Below are 27,596 nucleotides of genomic sequence, written 5' to 3' on the forward strand. Positions count from 1 at the left end.
ATGTGAAAGATGCAATGGTCCACACTTGACCAAAGACTGCCACTTAGATGATAATGGGAATAAGGAGGTACAAGTTTGCTACTCGAGCGGAGATAAATATGATGAAGACTGGAGAAAACCAAAGAAGGAGTGGTTTCCATATGAAGAATATTAGAAGCAAAAAGAAGAAAAATATAGGCAGACTAACCGAGGCTTCTACCAAAAAGAACAACCACCACCTGAAAAGAAAGTTAATTTTGAGACCATACTAGCTAGATTCATGGAGGCTTCAAAGAAAAGACATGATGAGACAGATGAACCGATAAAAGATCAAAGGATGATGATGAAGGATCAACAAGCCATGATGAAAGATCAACAGGATATGATGATTGACCAGCAAGCATTATTAAGAAATCATCAAGCATCGATCCAAGATTTCGAAGCCCAAATTGGTCAACTAACGACTTTGGTAAATGAACGATTATCTTCACAAATTCTCGAGAAAAAGCTTCAATCGCATGTTATGGAGGTCGATACTAAAGAGGATACCATCTCTGAGTTCCTTGAAGCTCTTGAAGTCAATCCACAACAGACCGGACCAAAGACGAAAAAGTCCAAACTCGAAGCAAATAAAGTTGCTGAAACATCGAACTCACGACATGAGCCTTCAAAGCTCACAACGTGGGCTCGGTCTGAACATAAAAATTTGGATAATGTTCCTACTTATCGTCCTCCTTTATCGTTCCCGTCACGGGCTCATATTCATCCATTGGAACAAGAGCATTTGAAGTTTATGAAGCAAGTGAAGGGTATTTCAATAAATAGTCCTTTTATTGAAGCATTGTCTAAAGTTCCTGAATATTGCAAGATCTACTTGACACTCGCCAGCAGCTAGAGAAGAATTCCAAGGTAATTCTTAGTGAGCATAGTTCTAAAGTGATTATGGGAGAGTTACCAAAGAAGATGGGAGATCCTGGACGCCTCACTCTTCCATGTGAATTTAGGAATAATTTGAAGACTTATGCTTTAGCTGATTCTGGAGCTAGCATAAATCTAATGCTTTACTCTTTCTATCAAAAGCTAAATCTTCCGGATTTGAAGGCAACAAGAATGACAATTCACTTGGCAAACTGTTCGGTGACACATCCAAGACGCATTGTTGATGATATTTTGGTAAAAAATTGGGAAATTCGTTTTTCCAATTGACTTTTTCGTAATGGACATGAAAGAAGATAACAATGTCCCGATTATTCTTGGTCGCCCTCTACTAAATACTGCTAGAACCTTGGTTGACATTCGTGAGTCCAAGCTTACTTTAAGAGTTGGAGATGACGAAGCTACTTTTGGAGTAGAAGATGGTTTTCAAGGGAATGATGTTCAAGGTGAAGTCTTCAACATTGATGAAGAAGATGAGCTTGAAGAGTTGGAGAAACTAATGGAAGAAGAACTTAAGACGATTCAACAAGTTAAACGCACCAAACCGAGAGCATCCGTTCCACTTGTTTTTGAAGTAATTGCTTATAAAAATCCAACTTCTTGGGTGAGTGAGGAAAGTGAAGACTTATCAAGTGATGAGGATGAGGTTACTTCCGAGGAAAAGAGTCCAACTGTGGATGAAAAGATGCTACCTATAGAGCTAAAGAATGAAGAGAAAGAAAAATCTCAACTTGTGGAAAATAAAGGGGTTAAAAGAAAGCTTGAAGAGAATGATATGAAAGTTAAAAAAGAAAATTCAAAGAAGGCCTATATCAGACGAGTTCAAGTGTATAAAAGAATGTGGAAAGAGCAAAAGATACAGCTGGTGATGGAGACTCCGACAAATTCAACGTGAGGTGGCATGGAGTCTGGCTCATGACTCCAACAAAAAGAAGCGCTTCTCGGGAGGCAACCCGAGCTTGGTTTGCAATTTCTTTTCGTTTTTGCATTTAGTCTAGTTTTTGCATTTTTAGTTGATTTTGAGGATAATTAATCATCTAATCATCTTAATTATTTTTGAAAGTGGTGAAAATTAAGTATGGGGTCCTTAAAGATTAAATGGTAAAATAAATTAAATTTTTAGTAAAATGGACTTTTTGTGTGAAAGATCTCGACACCACCTCGTGGTAATTTTAATTGTCCCGTAATATTCAGCCCAGACTATACTCACGACGTGAGGCATAAAGGCTCACGGCGTGAGCCTTTCAAATTCGGGACCACAGATTTAAGTAATCAGACACACAATTGACTACCAATTTTCTTTATTTACGAACGGAACTAAAATTCTCTTGTCACACCCCCAAACCAGAACAGCGGAAACGTCTGGGGGCGGATGGAGTGTCTTCATGTATAGTATCATAACAATTGAATACAAATGAATCATAACATCACAAACATTCATACATCAAGAATACAAGGTTACATTGTTTGCAAACTTTGTTTACTCAAAAGTTAAGTACAAATAATTGAAAAGTAGAAATCATGATGTAGTGACGCCTGTCCTCAAAATGTTTTCGTTATACCTGCTCACTGGTTTCCTGGGAATACAAGCAGTTTTGAAAAGCGTCAACATTAAAGTTGGTGAGTTCATAAGCGTTTTTGTATGAATAAAATTTGTAGTGTTTCCTTGTAAATGATAGCGTAGAGTTTTCCAGAAAATTCAATATTTTCTTAAATGTAAAATGTAGTCTTAAAACCCTAAGACCAAAAATGTAAGTGTAACGACGTAAATTTTCAAACAAAATTTTTTATTTTTAAATCACATAATTCTCATAACACATTTTATAAAAATCTCATTTATTTAATTTACAAACGCAACTCCATGTTTGTTTGATTAATAATCTAGGATCCTCGAAACATAACTCTTTCTCTGGTGTGTACAATCAAGTCGGTGCCTTCTCGCGATCCTGAGAAAAACCTGAAACACATAACACATAACACAGTAAGCACGAAGCTTAGTGAGTTCCCCAAAATACCACATACAACAATTCACCACTCGAGGCTATACTCTGTAGGACCCTCCGGTACATGTGTCTCAGCGGGACCCTCCAGTCCCGTAGCTCGTTGGACCCTCTGGTCCGGTCTAGCTCGTTGGACCCTCTGGTCCGGTCTGGTTGAGCCTTCCGGCCTCATATATCGTTGGACCTTCCGGTACGGTCTAAATAACTCATAGCATAATATCACATAGACAAGATGCATAACTCAAGTAAGCACATAAGACCTTCCGGTCACACATAAATACCACTCCAGGTAACGTATAGTGAGAAGACTCACCTCGAATGATGAACAGCCCCTAAAACGTTGTTGCCACGCACCGGTCTCTAACTCTGATCCAAATCCACAATTAACTCAATTAGGAACTAAGTCCAGACTCTCACTCATTAGGTCTAAAGGAAGACCACTAACCGGCCCATTAATAGCCTAAAACCCATTGGGCCCACCAAGGCCCAATAATAAATGGGCTCTCCCAAGGCCCAACTCTCAAGTCCAAGAGGCAAGCCCAACTCAAGGGCCCAAGGCACATATACATATTCCTCTGGTCCAAATCACTAGCACAACAAGCCCAAACTCCAGGCCCAACACTTAAGGCCCAATATAAGACTTAGCCCAAAAAGTCCACAGTGGGGTTACGCGGGGCGTACCTCCCTTGGTACGCTTAGCGTACTCCAGCGTACACGAATCCTGATCGGGGACACTAACCTAGTATGCGGGCCGTACTAGATTTACGCTCAGCATACGCCCATATTTACTTTTTCTACTCTTTTGGTCTTAATCAGTTAAGACCTTGACTCATATCACAGATCTGGACTCCCTAAAGGCTCTTACTCCATAAAGTCAATGACTTTAAGCCTTTTCATGGCTGAAAAGGTCACAAATCCCAAAACTCTCATTCTCTTGTCTCAAAATGCTCCTAACTCATGCATGGCTCGATTTCAACATCCAAGACCTGATTTTTATGAATCCTCTCCACTAGAAACACTTAAAGGGATATATAATAGTCTCTAGAGTTCAACAACTCATAAAGCTTCAAGCTTTGGGACCAAAAACCCTAAAATGGACCCATAACAAAAACTAGCACAACAATAAGCAAGTTTCAAACTTGATACCTCTGGAAGATGCACCAATAAGAGAAGAACATAGATCCAAAAGCTAGATGCTCAAGCTATTCTCTTTCAAAGATCCTTCTTCTTCAAAAGCCAAACATAACAAGTCACCACCCCCACTAGATCCACGTGAGAAAACCACCAAGATTCAAACTTTATGCTTTCTAGAGCTAGATCAACCTGATTAGGGCTTGGATCCACAAGCTCCAAGCCAAGCAATGCTTCCTCAAGAAACTCCTTCTTCCACCATATGCACCAAAAACTCACTAATTCACCAAAATGCTCAAGAATCACTCAAATGGAGGCTTAGGGTCGATTTCTAGGGTTTAGAGGGATGGAGGTTGAAGATATTAGGGTTAGGTTATGAGATAAGGAGCTTAAATAGGCTCCAAGACCCTAAAATAGGGTTCAGGTCTGATTAGCGTACGCCCAGCGTACTCCGAAGAACATTCGCGACCACCCCTGGTCAGTACGCCCAGCGTACTTCCTTTTTAACTAGTACGCCCAGCGTACGCTTTGTGTACGCCCAACGTACTCGGCTAAGCCTGAAACCACAAAACTTCAGAAGGCCATAACTTCTTCGTTATAAATCCGTTTCCGACGATCCTTATATCCACGAAAAGGTAACGAGAATCCCTACACTTCTATCAACTTTATTCCTCCTGAAGCCCACTCGAACTCATACCCAAAATTCATGAAAAGCCTGAACCAGCGCCTTTAACAATACATTTGGGCTCTAAAGCACAAACCGAACTCTTTTATCACACATCCAACCTTACCCACATCCCAAAAGGCCTAAACCTTTATCCCTCAAAGACTCAAAGCCTTCTCATACTCGGATTAAGGCTCACGGCCTTAAATCACAAAACAATCTGGAACAGGATGTTACAGTAAGTAGTGTTGCATTGTAAAGTAGTATCATATAGCTTTATATATATATTTTATAAAACCGAATGAAGATGCATTAGCCCCGTAAACCAACTGATTGTTAATACCCTATGTGAGTTATTATAACCATACTTAATACGACTAGTGGCCTGTACGGCGTTCTTCAGGCGTCGAAGCTGGTAGACATTTGTCACCCTAGACTTCCGGCCTAACTGTAGCGAACAGCTTAGGTGCGGAGTTGTCAATCTCGTATAGATCTATACACAATGGTCTCGCTCTCCCTCTAGGAGACGTTGGTTATAATGCAGGACTTAAGGTGTACTTTAGGTAAAGTACGTGAAGAGAGAGTGTCTCACGAACTGTACCAACGATTTACGTGTAATGTAGTGAAAATCCTTTTTGTATGTAAAAGCATTTAGTTCATAGAGTGACTTAATTATAGTTCGAAATAATTATCTATAATAAGCCCGAAAAGTGGTAACTAGTTTAAAAGAACTCCAAACTATACCCATTATAGTTTAGCTAAAAAAAGTTGTAGAGTCAGAGAAAAGTAACTCATTTATAAATTTTGTTATACCAAGAATAATAGGTTTAGGAAGTTCATCACTTGGTTTAACCCAAGAGAATATTGTCTTAGTAAAGTTATGAAACTCATCCTTGATGGGAAATTTCCTTTTATCATAAAAGTCATAATTTTCTTCTTTGTTCATGTAGTAAAATTTAAAAACTTGCTTTTATATAGTTTCATACTATAACTTAACCATATTGTGCATGAAAGCTGGAAATAACTAGTAGAATCACATAGCATGCACATAAAACCTTATACACAACATATAGATGAACACATATAACAACATTTTGTTATAATATAGTTTTGCTTGTATTCCCCCACCCCCCCCCCAAAAAAAAATACATGAAAAAATCTCGTAAAAAAGTGGGGTATGAACTCACATTGAGTGGTTTTTTTGGTTGATTTGAAGAGGTGTTGAGAAGTTTTTCAAGTCTAAATACTTGAATGTAGCTGATGAACTTCCTTGAGAATAATGTTATCCTAAGGTTTTAACACATTTAAAGTGTGTAAATGGAATGATCTAAACATAAGAGTGTAAAGGATGCTAAGAAGTCTCGAATTTACTTACCAAACCTAAGAAGAATGCTTGAAGAAATAAGCCTCTTTAATGCTTGGAAGTTAACCTCTTGAGAGCAATGGAGTTTTCACAGTAAGTAGAATGGAATTGTGGTATGTGAGGGAGTGGTTTTCGTCCAATATAAAAGGATGGAGATGATAAGATGTGTGCTTGGTTAACTGGAGGTTAAGGTGTTGTTATTTGGTGGTTATTATATGGTTTACTGTGATTATATTGGAAATGGGTTAGTTTTCAACTCCTAAAGTCAACATTTCTTGTCTTATCCTCATCCATGACCGCAAACACTTCTAAATGCTTTAGCATGACCATAATCATACATGATTTCGGTCCTATACTTGATTCCACTAATTGATTTCGGTCCAAGGCCTTTTCCCATGGTGTATGAACCTCCTGTAGTAACCAGCGAGGCATAAGAATTGTCTGATCTCCGTTGGGGTTATCGGGGTTGCCCAGCCTTCGATTGCTTTGATTTTGGAAGGGTCCACATGTATCCCTTCTTCACTGACCACGTGAACCAGAAACTCCACCCTTCGGATACAGAACTCGCATTTTGTGAACTTCGCATACAGCTTCTTCGCCCTTAGTGTTTCTAGAACTTGCAGCAGATGTTGAATGTGTTCTTCTTTACTTCGTGAATAGACTAGTATATCATCGATAAATACTATCACGAAGTTGTCAAGGTAAGGTCGGAAGACTCGGTTCATCAGGTCCATAAATGTCGCGGGCGCATTTGTTAGACCGAAGGGCATTACTACGAATTCATAATGACCATAGCGAGTTCGGAAGGCGGTCTTGGGGATATCTTCCTTTCGGACCCGTAGTTGGTGGTACCTGGATCTTAAGTCTATCTTTGAAAAGTAGCTTGCCCCTTGCAACTGGTCGAACAGTCGTCGATCCGGGGAAGGGGGTATCGGTTTTTGACGGTGAGCTTGTTTAGTTCTCGGTAATCGATGCACATGCTAAACGACCCATCCTTTTTTTTACAAACAAGAACGGAGCTCCCCAGGGTGAGAAGCTAGGCCTTATGAATCCCTTGTCCAGTAATTCACTCAATTTACTGGAGAGTTCTTGCATCTCCGCAAGAGCTAGTCTGTATGGCGACTTAGCGATTGGTGTGGCTCTGGGTATCAAGTCGATCCTAAATTCGAATTGTCGTTCGGGGGGCACTCCCGGGAGGTCTTCAGGAAATACGTCGGGGAAGTTGCATACCTTCAGGATCTCTTTAATGTTCTTTTCTCCTTTCTTTTTGTCGACCACGTAGGCTAAAAAGGCATGGTTCCTCTTGTGTAGACACTTCTATGCCTTGATACATGAGATGAGGTGAAGGTTTGTACCGGGTTTGTCACCGTATATGACCAAGGCTTCATTGTTTGGAAGGTGAAGGCGAACGGCCTTCTCGTAACACATAATGTCGGCACGGTGAGGACTTAGCCAGTCCATGTCGATGATCACATCAAAACTCCTTATGGTAACCGGCATTAAGTCGATTTGGAAGGAATGGTTATTCAAAGTTAGTGTGCACCCTATGAATACATTGTTTGGTTTTTCGGTTTTCCCGTTAGCCATTTCTACGGTAAATGTGTCGTTTAGTGTTTGAGGATTTTGTTTGAGTAGATGCTTAAACTTATGACTCACAAAGCTTCTCTCTGCCCCGCTATCAAATAGTATGCATGCATAAATGTTATTGAGGAGGAACGTACCAGTGACCACTGTAGGATCCTTCATCGCCTCCTCGTGTCTTACTGCCAGGACTCTTCCCATTCTTCTAATATTCCTATTGTTGGCCTTTGGATAGTTTCTCTTGTAGTGGCTTGTTTCTCCACAGCCATATCACACTTGACTCACCACAGTGTTGGTGGGTTGGGTGGCCTGTTGTGCGGACGCCTTGCAGTATCGGGCTGTATGCCCCTTCTTGTTGCAGGTTGTGCAATGCAACTCTCGGCAGGCGCCGTTGTGGTGAAAGGGGCATTTGTCGCACTTTGGAAGATTACCAGCATATTGCTTGGTAGTTGCTGGTGCAGCAGGGGCGGTAGCGGCATGAACCGCCACGATCTGTTGCTTCTTGGAGGGTTCCTGAGCTGGTTGGTTTTTCTTCTTGTTTCCAAACTTCCTCTTATTACCACTCTCCTTCGTCTGTTCGGGGTATGGGAGTCATCATGCCTTGTCGAACTCCATGATCAATGAGCTTCTGAGCAAGGCGCTTGGCGCTGTCGAAAGTTGTTGGGTTTGCAACAATTACATTTCCTTGAATCTGGGGAGATAGCCCCCAAATGAAGCGTTCAACTTTCTTTCTCTCTGAAGTGATCATTCTGGGGCATAGGATTGCCAGGTCGCTGAATCCGGCGGTGTAGGCTTCGATGTCAGAGCCGTTCATAGTGAGATTCCAAAGCTCATGTTCTAGCTTCTGTACCTCACCCCTTGGGCAGTACTCTTCGAGCATCATGATTTTGAGATCCTCCCAGCCCATCGAGTTTGCTACCGGGAGGGTTAGAGCTTTGATGTGGCCATTCCACCATGAAAGGGCCCTTTCAGAAAAAAGTGCAGGCTGCAAACTTTACTTTGCTTTCCTCGGGGCAGGCACAGATTTCGAATACTGATTCTGTCTTTTCGAACCACCGCGTCAGATCAATAACACCACCGCTTCCATTGAAGGGCTTGGGCTTGCAGTTTGCAAAGTCTTTATAAGTACATTCCCTTGGGTGCCCTTGCTTTTCAGTTTGATTGGAGTTGTTTGTTCCATTTCCACCTCCGGTGTTGCTACTGCTTATTTGGGCCATGGCAGCGGCTACAGCAGCGGTCACTGCAACTTGGAACACTGCAGTGTCCATTGGGGAGGAGGTGGCGGTGGTGGGGGCATCGTGGTATCGTTCTTGCGCCTATTTTTTCTTCGGGGCAGCATTTTCTGCCACATGATGGAATGATGATAAGTTTTTTATATGAGTTATGGTACGGACACTACTATAATGGAATACCTTGTATGTATTGAATCTAGTTGTTATTGAGAGTCATTTGTATTTTATAATTGAAATTTTACTATACCAAATAGAAATGAAAAGAAAAGACATAGCAGATAACATCATCCAATAAAATGAAATACATATACGTTTCATTGAAGACAAGGTGCTAGTACATATGTTTCGGGGAAAATCGACCTCTAAGGAGGTCTATAGTACATAAAAAGAAATAAAAATTGTGTAGCATAACGACCCTCCGAATAGTGAGATCACTTAGACGTAGGGTCGGTCCCACATACAGGAAAATAAAAGGGGTAGCACCAACGCATACCCATACACCTAGTCTATATCAAAGTTTGAGTAGGACGAACCCTACTCACGACGGGTAGTCCTCTGTGGTCCCTGAGATGAAGTAGAGGCGCCCTGCAGCTCAACCAACCGACACTCGGCTGCAATCACTCTTTCCTCGAGTGTCGCATGCCTCTCCTGATATTCCCTTACCTCCGCTCGGGCGGTGGTAAGGTCCTCGATGAGTCGGTCCATGGGATAGTAATCCCTCTCAATGTCTCATGTGCGCGCGTCCGTGACGTCTGCAGCGGCTCCCAATTCCAGTACGCGGTTTGCCGTCTCCCTTGTCTGGTCACCAATGTCCGAGATCCACTGGATCATGACGGGAAGGGCTCTGTTGGCTGGTCCCCCGTGGCGGAGGTCATAAAAACCTCGCTCCATACCAAAATGTGGGCGTTGCCCCTAATGTCGACTCCATCTCTCAAGGTCCTCTACCCAGCGGGGCGTAGGTCTGATGTAGCCTAAACGGTGTGCAGGGAATCGAGCTACGTAAGGAGGATTGATGACTTTGGATTCCGCATCAGACTCCTCCTCCTCCTCTTCCTCTTCTTCTTCCTCTATCTCTTCTACAAACTCTTCCTCTAGCTCTTCTTCCAAAATCTCCTTGGGATCCTCCCCATGATCCTCCACAATCCACCCTCCATTCCCCTGGTTGGGGAAGTAGGGATCTCCGGGGATATGGAAACCTGCCATCGTGTCTGTACGATAATATAAGTATGAGAAGTACATGAAAGTTTATAATGTGCTAAAATACTCCTATAGTATTTTAATTCTTTTATGTTTGGTACTATAACTTCTTGGTATATATATATAGGGTTGGTAAGTTTTAGATTTGTTGTCCACCACGACCACTCCTAAACACATGTTGGTCATATCTTGAATAAATATAGTTGATCAGGCTATATTTATCCCAGATATGATTACATAATTGTCTAAGTTTAATCGCGATCTCCAACTCTTCTAAATACTTCTTATTATAACACTATTCCTAATATGCATGCATGTATGTACACTTTTATGAATTACTTATATTTTTAAAATATAATTTTAGTCAGAGTGTTTTAATCCCATTGTATGTATAGTTGTATATCTTGTATGGTTTGATATACTAGTTCACTATAAACAATGCTCTGATACCAATCTGTCACACCCCCAAACCAGCACGGCGGAAACGTCTGGGGGCGGATGGAGTGTCTTTATGTATAGTATCATAACAATTGAATACAAATGAATCATAGCATCACAAACATTCATACATCAAGAATACAAGGTTACATTGTTTACAAACTTTGTTTACTCAAAAGTTAAGTACAAATAATTGAAAAGTAGAAATCATGATGTAGTGTTACTCAAATGTTTTCGTTATACCTGCTCACTGGTTTCCTGGGAATACAAGCAATTTTGAAAAGCGTCAACACTAAAGTTGGTAAGTTCATAAGCGTTTTTGTATGAATAAAATCTGTAGTGTTTCCTTGTAAATGATAGCGTAGAGTTTTCCAGAAAATTCAATATTTTCTTAAATGTAAAATGTAGTCTTAAAACCATAAGACCAAAAATGTTAGTAGTGTTGCATTGTAAAGTAGTATCATATAGCTTTATATATATATATATATATATATATATATATATATATATATTATAAAACCGAATGAAGATGCATTAGCCCCGTAAACCAACTGATTGTTAATACCATATGTGAGTTATTATAACCATACTTAATACGACTAGTGGCCTGTACGGCGTTCTTCAAGCGTCGAAGCTGGTAGACATTTGTCACCCTAGACTTCCGGCCTAACTGTAGCGAACAGCTTAGGTGCGGAGTTGTCAATCTCGTATAGATCTATACACAATGGTCTCGCTCTCCCTCCAGGAGACGTTGGTTATAATGCAGGACTTAAGGTGTACTTTAGGTAAAGTACGTGAAGAGAGAGTGTCTCACGAACTGTACCAACGATTTACGTGTAATGTAGTGAAAATCCTTTTTGTATGTAAAAGCATTTAGTTCATAGAGTGACTTAATTATAGTTCGAAATAATTATCTGTAATAAGCCCGAAAAGTGGTATCTAGTTTAAAAGAACTCCAAACTATACCCATTATAGTTTAGCTGAAAAAGTTGTAGAGTCAGAGAAAAGTAACTCATTTATAAATGTTGTTATACCAAGAATAATAGGTTTAGGAAGTTCATCACTTGGTTTAACCCAAGAGAATATTGTCTTAGTAAAGTTATGAAACTCATCCTTGATAGGAAATTTCCTTTTATCATAAAAGTCATAATTTTCTTCTTTGTTCATGTAGTATAATTTAAAAACTTGTTTTTATATAGTTTCATACTATAACTTAACCATATTGTGCATGAAAGCTGGAAATAACTAGTAGAATCACATAGCATGCACATAAAACCTTATACACAACATATAGATGAACACATATAACAACATTTTGTTATAATATAGTTTTGCTTATATTCCCCCCAAAAAAATGAAAAAATCTCAAAAAAAAGTGGTGTATGAACTCACCTTGAGTGGTTTTGTGGTTGATTTGAAGAGGTGTTGAGAAGTTTTTCAAGTCTAAATACTTGAATGGAGTTGATGAACTTCCTTGAGAATAATGTTATCCTAAGGGTTTAACACATTTAAAGTGTGTAAATGGAATGATCTAAACATAAGAGTGTAAAGGATTCTAAGAAGTATCGAATTTACTTACCAAACCTAAGAAGAATGCTTGAAGAAATAAGCCTCTTTAATGCTTGAAAGTTGACCTCTTGAGAGCAATGGAGTTTTCACAGTAAGTAGAATGGAATTGTGGTATGTGAGGGAGTGGTTTTCATCCAATATAAAAGGATGGATATGATAAGATGTGTGCTCGGTTAACTGGAGGTTAAGGCATTGTTATTTGGCGGTTATTATGTGGTTTACTGTGATTGTATTGGAAATGGGTTAGCTTTCAACTCCTAAAGTCAACCTTTCTTGTCTTACCCTCATCCATGACCGCAAACACTTCTAAATACTTTAGCATGATCGTAATCATACATGATTTCGGTCCTAGACTTGATTCCACTAATTGATTTCGGTCCTAGGCCTTTTCCCATGGTGTTTTCGGCCTTAGTGGATCTTTAATGTGTGTTTTCGACCCTAGTGGGCTTGCTTGGGGTTGATTTCAGTCTTAATACTTCCTAGGCATTTTGATTTTGATCTTAAGTAATATAGACCACAAGGATGATGGCCTTCGAACTCAAGAATTCAAGGTCCTTGCATAAATACATGTTGTTATGTTAAAACTATTTGATTCTTGTTTGATCTGCATTGATTTTTCAAGGTTTATTTCAACATAATTTCCAAGTGCATATTATCTTTAATCATGAAAATGGCACCCTCTTGGCTTTCAAATAACATTATTGCATCAAGTTACATAGATATATAGTGTGGATACACTTGTACACAAGACCTCTTAGACTTAGTTTGGCCCAAAATTTTCTAGTTGTCACATCTGGTCCCCCACACTCGATTTCAGTTCTTGTCTTCCACTTCTACTTTCTTGCTTACGTAATCCCCGATTTAAGGTAAACAATTCCTACTCTTAATGCTTTAGTTTGACCAATTTGTTTGATTTAATGTTTAGGGTTTGTGGTTTGGTTGAATGTCGAAATTTATGCCTAGATATGCGATTCCTCCACTGCATGTCATCAATATATGTTTAGTATCGACTTGTTAGTAAACCCCAATAATGAATAGAGTCCGATTTTGTTCCTTCCATGTCCGATTTTAACTACAGATTACGAACTCACGACGTGAGCTTCCGGCTCACGACGTAAGTCCTGGGTAATTGGCTTTTCTATTTTGTTAAATCTGTCTAATGTTATGAATATGTTTTTGGTTGTTTCTTGTTTATTTGCATTTGCAGAAAATGGCTTCAAGGAGGTCTGATGAGCAATTTCAAGGGCATGTGTCTTCCCGCCACCTATTGTACCAACTTCCCGTGGACATGCCTACAAATGTGGTCACTAATTTCACCAACAAGTTGGGATGGTTGCACAACAGAGAATTTGCCATATCCCTGAGAATTGACTGGATGAGGTTAGGAGAAATTGGATTAATGGAAAGGATGGTTCCATTTTTGACAAAGAATTTTTCTGTGGATGGCTTTGCTTTCACCTGTAACGGGTGGAGGAATATATTTTCCATTAGTGAGCCAGTCTTCCAAGAGCTTTGTGTTCAGTTCTTCGCCTTTGTTTCTTTTGAAGAGGCCACTTTCGATCCATCTTACTCGAGGGCTTTAGTTTTTTGCCTTGGTGGAGAGTTTAGGGAATGCAGCCTCGCCGAATTTGAATGGCGAATGGGGATTTATGAGGAGCATGAGACACGGTTACTAGTTTTCGACCTTTTCTTGAGATATGCGGCTCGATAATATTTGTCAGGAGCATCTGGGTATGATTTTTGGGGAACGATTGACAATGGGGCATTTCATTCGGGTGTTTCGCAGGAGAGTCATATCTAATCTCCGATTCATCGACTACTTCACCGGTTGATCACTTTTTCCATCAACCACAAGAGGCATGGGGACAAAGTTACGAGCTTGAACTTATTTTTCCTATGGGGCATTGTCATGCCGGGAGTTTTTTGCAACATCCCGTATCATTTGGCTAGTTATTTGGGTAGCAAGGCCGCTATTTCCCGAGCCTGTAACCCCATTAATGGGGCCACTTTGTCACTTGCCTTGCAAGGTCATATGGTCTTCTTACACCGCGCTTGACTAGGACGTTGACACGCATGCCTGGGGATGATCTCTATATGGGTTATTTGGAGTTAATGTGTGTTGTAGTCAACATGGGTTCACATTGGAGCATACCTATTGATGATGATATGGAGCCTCATGAACAACCTGAACACCAGCCGAGGCCCCGAGGGAGAAGAAATGTAAGAGGACGAGGAGATAGAGGACAGCCGGTGCATCATAATGCACCCATGGGAGGTGCCATTTTTGGAGGAGATATGTCGGGTTATTTTTATCAATTATCTTTTAGTGTTAATTGGATCGGGGGAATAGTGGAAAACTTGGTTAGACACTTGAATGTTGAGCAACCACCTCACTTGGGAAATCATTATCCCATATGTCCTACGTGGAGTGAATATCAAAACCGGGGTGGAGATGGGGCCGGAACTACCGGAGCACATGACGAGGAAGATGATGATTAGTTTTATCCTTTAATTTTATTTTACTTGGGTTTATTTTAGTTTATTTTTTGTGTGTTTGTTTTGATTTGGTTGTGTAACGATATTTTGAGATTGTTATGTTTCTTTTTTCACTTCCTTTGGTTGTTATTTTCAGAATTTTGTGAGAGGAAACGCAGGAAGGATTATTAGAGATATGAGTGCGTATTCATGTTTAGTCGGATATTTAGAGTCGAGAGTCGAGACCCACAATCTTAGATAAGTGTGGGGTTGATCGAGAGAGAAACAAGTTATAGAAGAGTCACGAGATATAGAGTTTAAGAAGGGTCTTAATCTATTAAGACATAAAATGACAGAAGAATTGAAGAAACCACTTTCTATGCCCCCAGTTAACTTATTCCTCATGTCGTGAGCCCGTTATCAATGACTTTCAGAATTCGATTTCAATCGACCTCACGTCGTGATCCCTAAACCTCACGTCGTGAGTCCATAATTTCATCAATATATAAGACCTTTATTGCATATTTCTTTTATAGGTCACTATTTCCCTTGTTGGAAATATCATGAAGCTGCTAATGACTCATTTTCTCGACCATGCAATGTGACGTACGCTTTCCCACATTGTCCTATTATACTTTGAAGATTTTTCTACGCCGCATCTATTGAAGATTGAAGTCTCGGTTCCAATTTTTGTCAGCACATTCACATATCTCACTTATTGAAGATCCAAGTTCCATATTAGAAGAAGTCCATAATCAAGATGTACAAGTTATCCACACGTTCAAAATTTGATCTCGCCACTACTACCCCAGGGGAATCTGTTCCTTTTTCTCCATTTTATTGCTTTTAAATTATTTTATGCATACAATGAGGGCATTGTATGTAATAAGTGTGGGGTAGGGTCGAAAAAGTACATTACTAGGAAATTTAGAAATTTAAAATTTTTTTAGACATAGATTTGGAATAATAATCTAAAATTTAATTCTAGTAATAATAGTTTAAACTTAAGTTGCCAGTGTTATGTGGGATGATCCGATGAGAGCTCAAATGTTTAACTGAGCCAACATATGTTATAGTATATTTGTGGCTTCCCATTCCTAGTGAAAAGTCATGTGATATGAATGGTAATCTGGTAGTTTATGTGGCATAAAAAGTTTTGCAGCGTGTACCTGAAATCTATCCAGCAGAGCTTATGTAGTCATTGCACTTAGACTAATATCTTTAACTAATAAGGGTTGAAGTTAAGCTTCATTGCTTAAGCATGTAGGATTTGAGTGAAAAAAGTGAGTTATATATATATATATATATATATATATATATATATATATATATATATATATATATATATATATAGAGAGAGAGAGAGAGAGAGAAAATTACCAAAAAGTTGAAGAATTTTGGAGCTATCAAGTATGAAGATCAAAAGATCAAAATTCCAAAGAATCAAAAGTTGAAGATACCAAAAATCAAACAAAAAGGTGGTGAATTCAAAGAAATCAAAGATCAATTATTCAAAGAAGTGAAGAATTCCAAGAGCTCCATTGTGGTATCTAAAGTTGTAATTTCTAGATTATGTATGCTTGGGTAGCTTAACCAAAAATACCTTGAGGTTAAGAAAGGTTTCTAGGGATTGATTCGGAGGGTTGCAAAAATGAGTGTCGTATAAGCTAAGGGTGAAGGTTCATAAGGATTGTGAGTATTAGGATTGGGAAGTTATTAGGACCTTAGACACAAATATGCGCATTGAGGTATTGGTATAATGGATGAGTTCGAAATGGATTGTTCTATGTGATGCTAGTGATGAAAGTTTGAATTTAAAATAATTAGATTTGCTTGAGGGAAAGCAAAATATAAGTGTGGGGTATTTGATATTGCCATATTTATACATATTTTTAGGCAATATTTGAATACATTTTGATTAATATTTTGGTTATTTGCATAGATAAGTGGTACTTATAAGATTAAATTACAATTTGTAGCCAGAAGAAGTCATCTTGAAGAAAAAGGGCTAAAAGCGACAAGATTGGAACTTTGGAGGTTAAAAGCTTAAAAAATGAAGAATTCAACTAAAAACGTCCTCACGACGTGAGGAGTGAAGGCTCACGACGTGAGCATAGATATTCTAGAAGATAAACATCTGGAAGTAAGAATTCGTGTTGGATACGGATTGCTACCGAGCTCACGACGTGAGATACCTTGCTCACGACGTGAGTAGGGTTATTTCGGAAATATATATATATATATATATATATATATATATATATATATATATATATATATATATATATATATATATATATCCTTGATCTCACGATTTTGGGAGGTTGGCTGGATTGGAGAGAGTTTCCAGAAGACGATTTTCAGAAGTTTAGAGGCTAGAAACTTGGTAATACACCAAGGAGGAAGAAGAAGAACATAGTTTACTTTTTGATTTGGTACATTACTATGCTTTTGATTATGAAGTATAATTGTTTGTTTGTTAGTATGAGTAGCTAAATCTAGCTGCTCCTGTTAGCTAGATGAAGCTGGAACTCATGAACTAGTAATTTGATTATGGATTCTTTTAGTTGGTTGTTTGCTTGTGTTTGATTGTTTATACCTAGCATGTTAGAACTTGATACTTAGGGTTGCTTAAACTCATGTTTTGTGTAGTTAGTGAATATTGAATTGCATGAACTTGACACCTAGTAATTTAGTGACCATTGAATTGCTAGAGCTATGATCAAACCAATCTTAGTTAAGTAATCAAAGTATTAGTTTTGGCTATGCTAGAGAACATATATTGTGATTATAATATTGTGTTTACCTAATCAATCTTACATAGCTCCAATCCATTTAATAATTGATTCAGTGTTAAATTATGTGTGACTATGCATAGATCTACATGAATTAATTCAACATTAGTAAATTTGGACTTGAATTGCTAATAAAATATTAATTGGTAACCAAAGAGAATTATCCTTAATTAATAACTAAATAATGAGGGAAAGTGGATTCGAACTAACAAGAGTGTTTTTCATAATTGATTGAATTAGTTGTTGATAATTTAAGTTTATCTAAACTTGCAAAATTGGATATAAACAAATTTACTTTGCTAGAATTTTAGGTTAATTTAATAGTGAGTAGATTAATTAATTAAAATCGTTCCCTGAGTTCGATACCTGACTTTTGTGTTATACTATTTGCGAAGGGGTACACTGCCCTGGGTCGAATAGCTAGTAGATTAGGAGGTAAAATTAGGTGTAGCTAGTTCAGACGCATCACAAATCATTCAAAAGTATGTCAGAATAAAAACAGTTATCAGAGTACAATCCCAAAATCATATAGTTGCGGAAACATGGGTGGACGCGTTGCGATCAAGTCGGGCCCTTCCCCTTCGAACCGGAAGTACCTGAAACCATAACCATAAAAACGTAAGGACAAAGCTTAGTGAGCTCCCCAAAATACCACATACCATACATATCATTAGGCCTAGCCTGCACATTGGGACCAACCCTTCCAAGTCAATGGGCCCAGCCCAACATACATATGCAAGAGTCATAGAGACAGCTAGCATCCTACATAACATACAATGGGCCTAGCCCTTCCTAATCCATGGGCCCAACCCATCATATAAATGGGCCTAGCCCAACATACTATGCAAGAGTCACAAAGACAACTAGCATAACAGATCCTAGCGGGACGACATTGGTGCCTTCGATCCAAAAGTACAGTGAGGAGACTCACCTCAATCCGAGATAATCGAAAAACATGCGTTGCTGCTACCGGAATCCTCACACTGAACACAACCAAAATATCCCTAATCAATAATTTAATACAATTTCCCAAAATACAAGGTCGCATACCATATCCTATCCTTCCAATGGGTAAAAGACCATTTTACTCTTCTCATATTTGATCCAATAACCCATGACCCAAACTCCAAAAAGACCCAAGGCCCAAAAGAAGATCTTTGGCGTACGCCCCGCGTACGACCCACTGAAGCACAAGGTACAACTTGCTAAAGCTCCAGTACGGGGACTTCATGCATTAAGTTGAGCGTACACATACATACTCCTAACGTTCCCACCAGGTGACCAAAATTTTCATGAAGCACTTAATGCTTAAGACCAAAACATCCGAACTCAAATCTAACCTCTAAATAAGGTCTAAACCATAAAGTTGCCAACTTTCCTCCTTTGCATGTCTTAATGGGACCCAAAACCTGTTTTTATCCATTTAAACCCATAATATGAACACCAACTTAAGCATGATTCATCAAAACCCATCAAGATGACATTTTTATGCACCAACAACCTTAGAAATGCTAAGATCTAATATTCTAAGCTCCTGGGGTAGCTCATACTCACAAGGATGACTCAAGGGACCACAATAAACCCAAAACAAACCCTAGACTAGATCTAACACATAGAGTCATCAAGTTAAAAACTTTATGCCTCCTCGAAGTTGATGAAGATGATTAGAGCTTGGATTCACAATCTCCAAGCCAAGCAATGCTTCTAACAAGATCTCCTTCTTCTCCAAGACACACCAAAAATCACACAAAGGCTTGAAATTCACACAAGAGAGGCTAGGGTTTCAAACTTATGGTTAAATGGGATAGAGGTTGAAGATAGGAGGGTTTGAGAATGAGTTAAGGCCTTTAAGTAGGGTCCAAGACCCTAAATTAGGGTTTGAGATTGAGTCGTGAACACTAGCATTCGCGAAGGAGCCTTCGCGATTACTCCAACGATGTACGCCTAATATACATTCCTTGTACGCCCATCGTACACGACATGCTCCTTACCGACCTATCTTCTGATGGCCATAACTTTTGCGTCCCAACTCCGTTTTCGTTGATCTTTATATCCACGGAAAGGTAATGAGGAGCTTTACAACCCTATATAATTACTTTTGAATTAAAACACCTCGAACTAAAATCCTTAATCCATGAAAGGCCCGAACCATCATTTTTACCATTATACCGTTGGGCTCCGAAGCACAAACTGAACTCTTGGTACCCACCACCTACCTTATCCACAACCAAATGGGTCTAAACCTCTCTTTTCCCAAGGCCCAAAGCCTTATGATAATTGATCATCGGGTCACAGCCCCGAATTATGATTCGACTCGAACCAGGGTTTTACAAAAAAAGAGTGGATCAGATGTGTCAGAAATAAGTAGGGAGCAGTGAGGTGAGATGTGGATGCCCAGTTTAAGGTTTAGGAGAGTTTAGAAGTGTGGATTTAAATTTGGCTAGAAGCCCTTTGATATGTAGTTTACGAGTAAATTATATTTGTTACTGAAAAAACACTACTATATAAGAGTAATTGCATTAAAGATTAATTAATTCTACCGTTTTAGTTTTTTTATTCCATGATGATAATCAATGTTTAAAACCCGGTTTTTTAGTTGAACTAGTGTGAGGAATGGTTCACGGGTCAACCGGTACAACGGGTTGTCGAAGTACGTCAACACGGTTTCCAAAATATGAATGATTATTCTATAGCTGCAATGCATAATATAATGTATTTCTTAGTGAACCTTCATATACTATTTAAAATCTTTCAAATATAAATGATTAATTTGATCTTCTTCAACCAAGAAATAGAAGTATTAGTTCAAAAAGTAAAAGAGTTCTTATTGAATGTATGCTTTTGGAGTTGAAATATATAACAAGAACTACAAGATATTAAATGTCAAGAATTATATGATATGTTAGTCCACCTAACACTTTAAATCGAAGTACCCAACACTTGTAATTCACAAATCTCCACTCTTTGTTGAAATAAAATATATAAATTTAATAAAATCTTTTTACTAAACATTAAAAGATTGATTCTTCTAAGAAACAAAAATATTGGGTTCATTCATCAATGTAAGCCATATAAAATAGTGAATTAAAAATAAAAAACAATTGAATATTAAGTTAAAATAGTTTGATGTTTTGTTTCATAATTTTTTTTTATAAAATATAAGTTATGTATTTATGCAATCTTGTTGAAAATTAAAGAAGATAAACTTAAATATGTAACATGATATTATTTTTTCTATTAGATTGAAATCGGATTTTGTAACGAATCAGGTCAATGATTAAGTTTTTATGGTAAAATCTGACGGTTCAATCCGATTCATAAATATACAAAAACATATCTTAATTGATCCGGTGAAGAGCCCAGTTGGACTAGTTTAGTCCAACTGGTTTGTCTGGCCGGTGAGAAACATTGATAATAATCATTTTTACTTTTTTCAATAATTTATGCAATGTTTTGACATATTAGACCGTTCATTACTACACTAATCGATTTTTTTAAGGCTAGATGAAGTTGCCCAATAACGTGCTCGGCACATCCTACGTGTCTTCGGCGAATGTCGCACCACCAACTCAACATGCCGAGCTGCAAGGGTTAGCTCGACAACCGAGCGTAAAGGAGAAAGAGTGGTTTTTTTTTCTTTTTTTACCACTTTCAAAAAATACCTCATTTTACCAAAAATATAATCGTTTTTCTTTTGAAATTTCAAATCTAAAGCATTCATCAACTACTATAAATACCAATATCCTCTTTATTTTCCACCACCTTCAATCCTTTTTCATTTATCTCTCCCAATGTTTTTTTTATTTTCGACCACCTTCAAACTTTCTTCACCTCTCACAATTGTTGAATTTTGGACCATGGATGAAAATATCATTTTGATTCGTGCATGGGTTGATGTAAGTGAATATCAAAATCACAACTATCTCGTAAATGAGTCTTTTTCTGGAACAGAATCATCAAATGATACAACCAAGAAGTAGGTGAAGGGCAACACCAAAATAAAGATCAACTTTTCGCCAAATGAAGAAGAACAAACGGTTTCACAATGCATGAAAATGGTGGGCTATGGTCAACCAATGCTCTTAAAATTTCTGTACAATAAACAAAAGCATTTCCGATTTGTAGAGTTTTGGCAAGTTATAAGGAGGTTGACAAATAGTGTCAATATGTCAAATGAAGTTGTCTTGTGTTTTATTATAATTTCAAATGTTGGTGTTTTATTTTAATTTCAATTCTGTTGTGTTTTATTTAATTTCAAATGTATTTATTTTTTTAATTTTAATGAAATTTTAGTTTTATATAAACTTATATATCAGTTTTTAACTTTTTATATACATTACTTTTAGTTTTAAATAAAAACTATATATTATGGCAAAAGTGATAAACACTTCTAAATGACAGGCTGTCACAAATATAATGTGACGCTAATGTAACAAAAAAAAAACCGGTAAGACAAATATAAACTACTCATTTTAGGACGTATTTGGCAAAAATAGTTGTTAGCTGTAAGCGGTTAGCGGTTAGCTGATATCGGGTAGCTGGTAGCGTGTAGCAGGAAACTGCAGGTTTTATTTTTTATATGAGTCTTTGGAAAAAGTAGCCGATAGCTTTTGAAATATATAAAATTACATAAAAGGACAATTGATTAAAAATATATTAATATATTTTTAATGATAATTTATAAAATTGATTTCAAAAGCTCCGTATAATATAGCATGTCAATTATACCACCACCCGAAGTATATATTTTTTTTCTTTTACTTTTATATCGATTAAAACATTATTTTATTTTATTTTTAATTTTATAATGATTAACACAACATTAACAAGGAAGCAATTGGGCCCTTTAGTCCGATGTATGATGTATCTATCTTGTGGACTGTGGACTTCACGGCCTTTTTGAATTGTTCTCCTTGCTTTTACTTTTGATCGGTTTCTTTCATTTTTGATTTTTTGTACTTTTAAGCATTGCTTAGTGTCCGACCCAAATAATACAAAGGTTTCTTTCTTTCTTTTTTTTCCTCAAAGTAATGATAGGAAAAATATAGATTCTAGAACAAAAAAATACAAATCCAATTCCACATGAACTAGTTATCTTATTATTAACAGTATAAAAAACAAACGATTAGATATTGCTATTAATGATTAATTATCGTGAAAATTACAAATTTAGCCAAATAATTAACTACTTTGTGGAAAATAGCTAAAAAAAACAAAATTGCAAATTTAGCCACTAAAATCGCAGATGGGTATAAGCCATCTGCGATTTCGCCATGCCATCTGCGAAGGTACAAGTGGCTAAAGCACGTCTGTGCTTTAGCCACTCGTACGTTCGCATGTGGTTTTTTTTCGTTGTATATATATGGCCTATTTCACCCTAAAATCGCAGATGGACTATGTCCATCTGCAATTTCCTCTGTGTTTCAGTTGCGGTTTTTCGAAGTTTTTTTGGTTTTTTATTTTATTTTATTTTATTTTTTTATTTTGACTACGAAAATGATAGGTTTTGACTACGAAACAATCTTATTATATATAAACTTTTTCAAGAAATTATCATTTTTGTTGTTATTTCTTTGGAAAATTTGTTGAAAACCTCTCTAAAAAAATGTATGAATATTTGATTTGCGTTGTAACGGGTGGGAGGTGGAAAGTTTTTGAAACAAATCTTGAATACGTATGTCCACAAGGAGGTATTTCTGAATTTTCTTTGATATTTTCTGAGTATATTAGTTATAGTTAGTTTGTATCTTTGGTGAGAAGGAAAACCGGTTTGTTAGACAAATATAAAATTAGTCTTCGTTTCCATAATCCCGAATTGAATCATTATATAGCCATGGTTGAAGACATAGATGTTAGAATGTTGATCAATGTAATCAAATCGAGTGGAGGAAGGGTTGTGAAAGTGTTTGTGGTGGTTGATGAAGGTGATGCGGTTACGGAGGGTGGTGAGAGTGGAAATGAGTCGGTTGGTAATTTATGCAACGATAAAGGGAGCAACAATCCAATAGGTACTTTCATGACTCCTAGTGTAGCTCAATTTCATAATGTTGCTGAAAATGTTAATGTGAGGTATTCACCTATTCACTATGTGGATCCTGAGAATTACAAGTATGTTGGTGATGATGATGTTGGTACATATCTTAATGACATGGGTGGTCATTGTGTCGATGTTTCCGAACAAGAAGTTAAAGTTATGAATAGGCGTGTAGTAGATAAAAGTAAAAAGAAAAAAGTTATGACTCAGAAAGATCAAAATGTACATGGTTACGGGGATTATGTTGATGTTGCTGATGTAGCTTTAGATATAACCGACTTAGAAAGCAATTCTAATAGAGATGAGTTAGGTGATGAAGTTAAAGCTATGTTTCCCGATAACCTTTTTTACGGTATGCCCCATGTACCAGCATGTCCAATTGATGTCAATGAAGATATCACAGCACAGATGGTAGATATCAATGTTCAAAAGATTGAATGTCTCACTATATTTAAGAACAAAGAGCTTCTAAAACGGGCGATTGGGAAAAAATGTCTTCGAGAACGTTTTCAGACGAGGACAAGTAGATCGACCAAATCAAGGTATGAGGTTGTTTGTGTTGGGAAAAATTGTTCTTGGTTACTAAGAGCAAATGGAATTAAAAATTTTGGCGGACTTTTCCAAGTGAAAAAAATTGTTGACGTACACACATGTTCTTCAACAATTTTGCAACCTAATCATCGAAAAGCAAACAAATATGTTTTTGGTGAATATCTTGATGATGTTTTGGCTGAAGATTATAGTAGAGTATATCGGCGACAAGATATTATTAATGATATGAATGCTCAATTGAATATCAATATCTTATACCATCAGGCTTGACGTGCGAAGCAATATGCACTGTTGTTGTTAAGGGGTACGAAAGAAGATTCATTTACTAAACTTCCGGTTTTTTTCCACAATTTGGTCAAACATAATCTGGGTACCGTGACACATATTCAAACAGATGGTGAAGATCGTTTTGAGTTCTTGTACGTCACACTTGGTTGCTCGGTTAGTATTATTATATTTTATTATTATTTGTTTTATTTTGGTGTATTTGAATAGATATACAGTGTATTGTAGGTACGCACTTTTGTTAATTTTTGTAAGCCGACCCTTGTAGTAGATGGAGCCCACCTAAATGGCGAGTTCAAAGGTACCATGTTACTTGCAATTACTAAGGACGGACAAAACCAAATATTACCGCATATGGTATATGCAAAAATGAGCGTACAGATTCTTAGACATGATTTTTTCAAAAACTACGTGATTGCATAGGCAATATGGAGGAGCTTACAATTATATCTGATAGGTCTCCATCTATAGCGACATCTGTTGCCAACATTTTTCCTCACGCTCATCACGGAATATGTAGTGTCCATTTGTATTTCAACATAGTAGCTAGATACGGGAAGAGTAAAACAGTTAAAGGAATTTTTTGGGAGGCTTGTAGAGCGTATACAGTTGATGGTTTTGATGCTGCCATGGACCTAATGAAAAAGACAAAAGAATCGGTATGGGAATACTTAAAAAGTATAAATCTTGAAACTTGGTCTAGGACACATTTTAGAGGGAACATATACAATCTTATGACGTCCACTTCTTCTACAAACACCTTAGTAGGTTATCGGTTCATAAACACCTGTTGCTCGAGTGCATGTAGCCTTTTCAACACCTCCTCTAAGCTTGGTTTCCCACTATGTCCACCTCGACCGTGAGAGCGACCACTAGAAGACATACTAGACGTAGATTCATTTTGTCTCCTAAAATGGTCCCGTACTGGGGATGAAACTTAATTTTGTTCACCATATACATACTCTTGACATGACATATAATAAGAAGACGTCATCTCATCATCACTCGGTGACATGCTATGTCTTGGTCGTCGTCCCTCCTAAAACAATGTAACATATTAAAAATGCAAATAAAAGTGCAATCATTAATCTTTTAAAATTAAAATAATATTTAAAAACATTTGTCATGTCAAAAATCTTGTTCACATCAACCTATTTCAATTTTTTGGTACCACTCCATCGTTTGATCCGAGGTGTGTCTCTGTTTTTTCGTAACGCATATCCACCAGCACGAACAGTTGGAAGCATCTCATATAGCCATATCTACAATTTCACAATTATAGTAATAAAAATTAAAATAACTAACATAGCAATAACATCTTACAAATAATAATAAATTTGTATACCCTAAATGGCGCTGTAAATCCAGAAACGGAGTATTTAAAAGTTTGGCGACGCTCCGGTAGTGAAAAATATCTATCTATCTTGTTACACGTATCCTCAAGGTAATCGTAGGTAAACTCTCACAGATAGCTACCCCAAGCAAAACTGTCAAAAAATAAAAATTAATTATAATATACATTAACATTAATAATATGAAACTTTCAAACTAGACAAAAAAAAAATACATGTTCCACACATCCAAATTCTCGACCAAAAAAAACCAGTCTTGCGGCACCCGGTCATTTAAGTCTTTTCCCAAAAATCTTTCACACAAAACGTATATAAGACACACTCTAACTGCATCATCATCCGTAGCTTCTAAGAAATGATGATTTAAAATAAAACTTTTCAAGTCACAGATTTTCACCGAACTATTTGTATGGTTCGGAAATAGACATTCCCGCAATAAACATCTTTTTTGACTACTAAGATTTTTTTCTAAGACTTTTTTCCCAATCATTTTGGGATACACACCAAAATTAAACCCGGTTATCAAACAAAACTCTTCCGGGCCATAAACCATTTTCATATCCCCCATTCTAAAATATAATCGTTTTATGCCATCTGAGGATACTACAACGTCCGGCCGTAGCTGATGAAGAAACATTTTATGGAACAACAATTCGTCCCCTTGTAAATGAGGGACGTCTAACAAGTAAGCAAATACAGTCTGTCTAAAAACTTTCGTGTCGTGCACCATGCAACACCTCCAATACTTCCCAAATGTTGTACCCCGATCCTTTTAGGTTGACAACAACTTTAACATTTAAATTTCTATAATCATGTTGAAAAACAACATATTAACAATGTGTAAACCAACATGGACACTAAAAATATATAACCATATTGTAACAACTATTTTCTTTAAAAATATCGGTATATTAAATGGAATAAATAAACCAACATTCAAATGACAACTATTTTCTTTAAAAATATCCGGATATTAAATGGAATAAATAAACCAACATTCAAATTACAACCATAACAATGCGTAAACCAACATGTAGACTAAAAATATGTAACCATATTGTAACCATTTTTTCATAGTAACGACAACTAAATAAACACTAATTTAAAAAACTAAACCGTATATAGACTAAAAATATGCAAATGTAATACCACATCAATCAATAATAAGTATCATCTTATTAAAAAACTCATTTCACTAAACTTATTAACAAAAAAATTATCATATGTACAACAACTCAATGCACACTTTACGCATTGTATACTTGTACATTCATACAACCACTAACCAAATAGCATCAAAACTTCAAGGCTACTAATAAATACTACTAATATATACTACTCTATCTATCAAATACAACACAATTACCCAATAACACACAATATATTTTGGGTTTTTTTTTTCAAAAACTAATAGAATAAATCCTAAATGAACAAAACCTACACTTAATAAATGTTGATTAAAACACAAAATGAGTTAAGATCTTACCATATTTTCGGGATTGTTGAAGAAATCGTCCATTATAGCTCTAAGAAAATCGCAGAGAGAGAGAGAGAGAGAGAGAGAGAGAGAGAGAGAGAGAGAGAGAGAGAGAGAGAGAGATTCTCCAAGAAAGATAGTGAAAAATGAAGAAAAAAAAACGTTTTTATAGTGACTAACATGAAATCGCAGATGGGCATCACAAAATCGCAGATGGACTTTTCCATCTGCGATTTTAGTGGTTAAATTTGCAATTTTGGTTTTTTTTTTTTTTTTGACTATTTTCCACAAAATAATTAGTGTATTTGGCTAAATTTGCAATTTTCTCTCAAATCTATAGCATAAATACATTGTTAGTTTAGGCTACCTTTTTTGTAATTTTATTATAACGACTTTAACATATAAATCTTAATTCAATATAATGTTATACACAATAAGTCGTTTTCTAAACCAAGTATTTAAATAATGTATTAATGGTTACTAATTTTGAAAAAATGTTATTTAAATGATTATGTAAGTGGAGGTAGCTTGGGTGA

Source organism: Lactuca virosa, chromosome 4, assembly GCF_052849685.1.
Source record: "Lactuca virosa cultivar CGN04683 chromosome 4, Lactuca_virosa_CGN04683_v6, whole genome shotgun sequence".
In the NCBI taxonomy this organism is placed as follows: domain Eukaryota; kingdom Viridiplantae; phylum Streptophyta; class Magnoliopsida; order Asterales; family Asteraceae; genus Lactuca; species Lactuca virosa.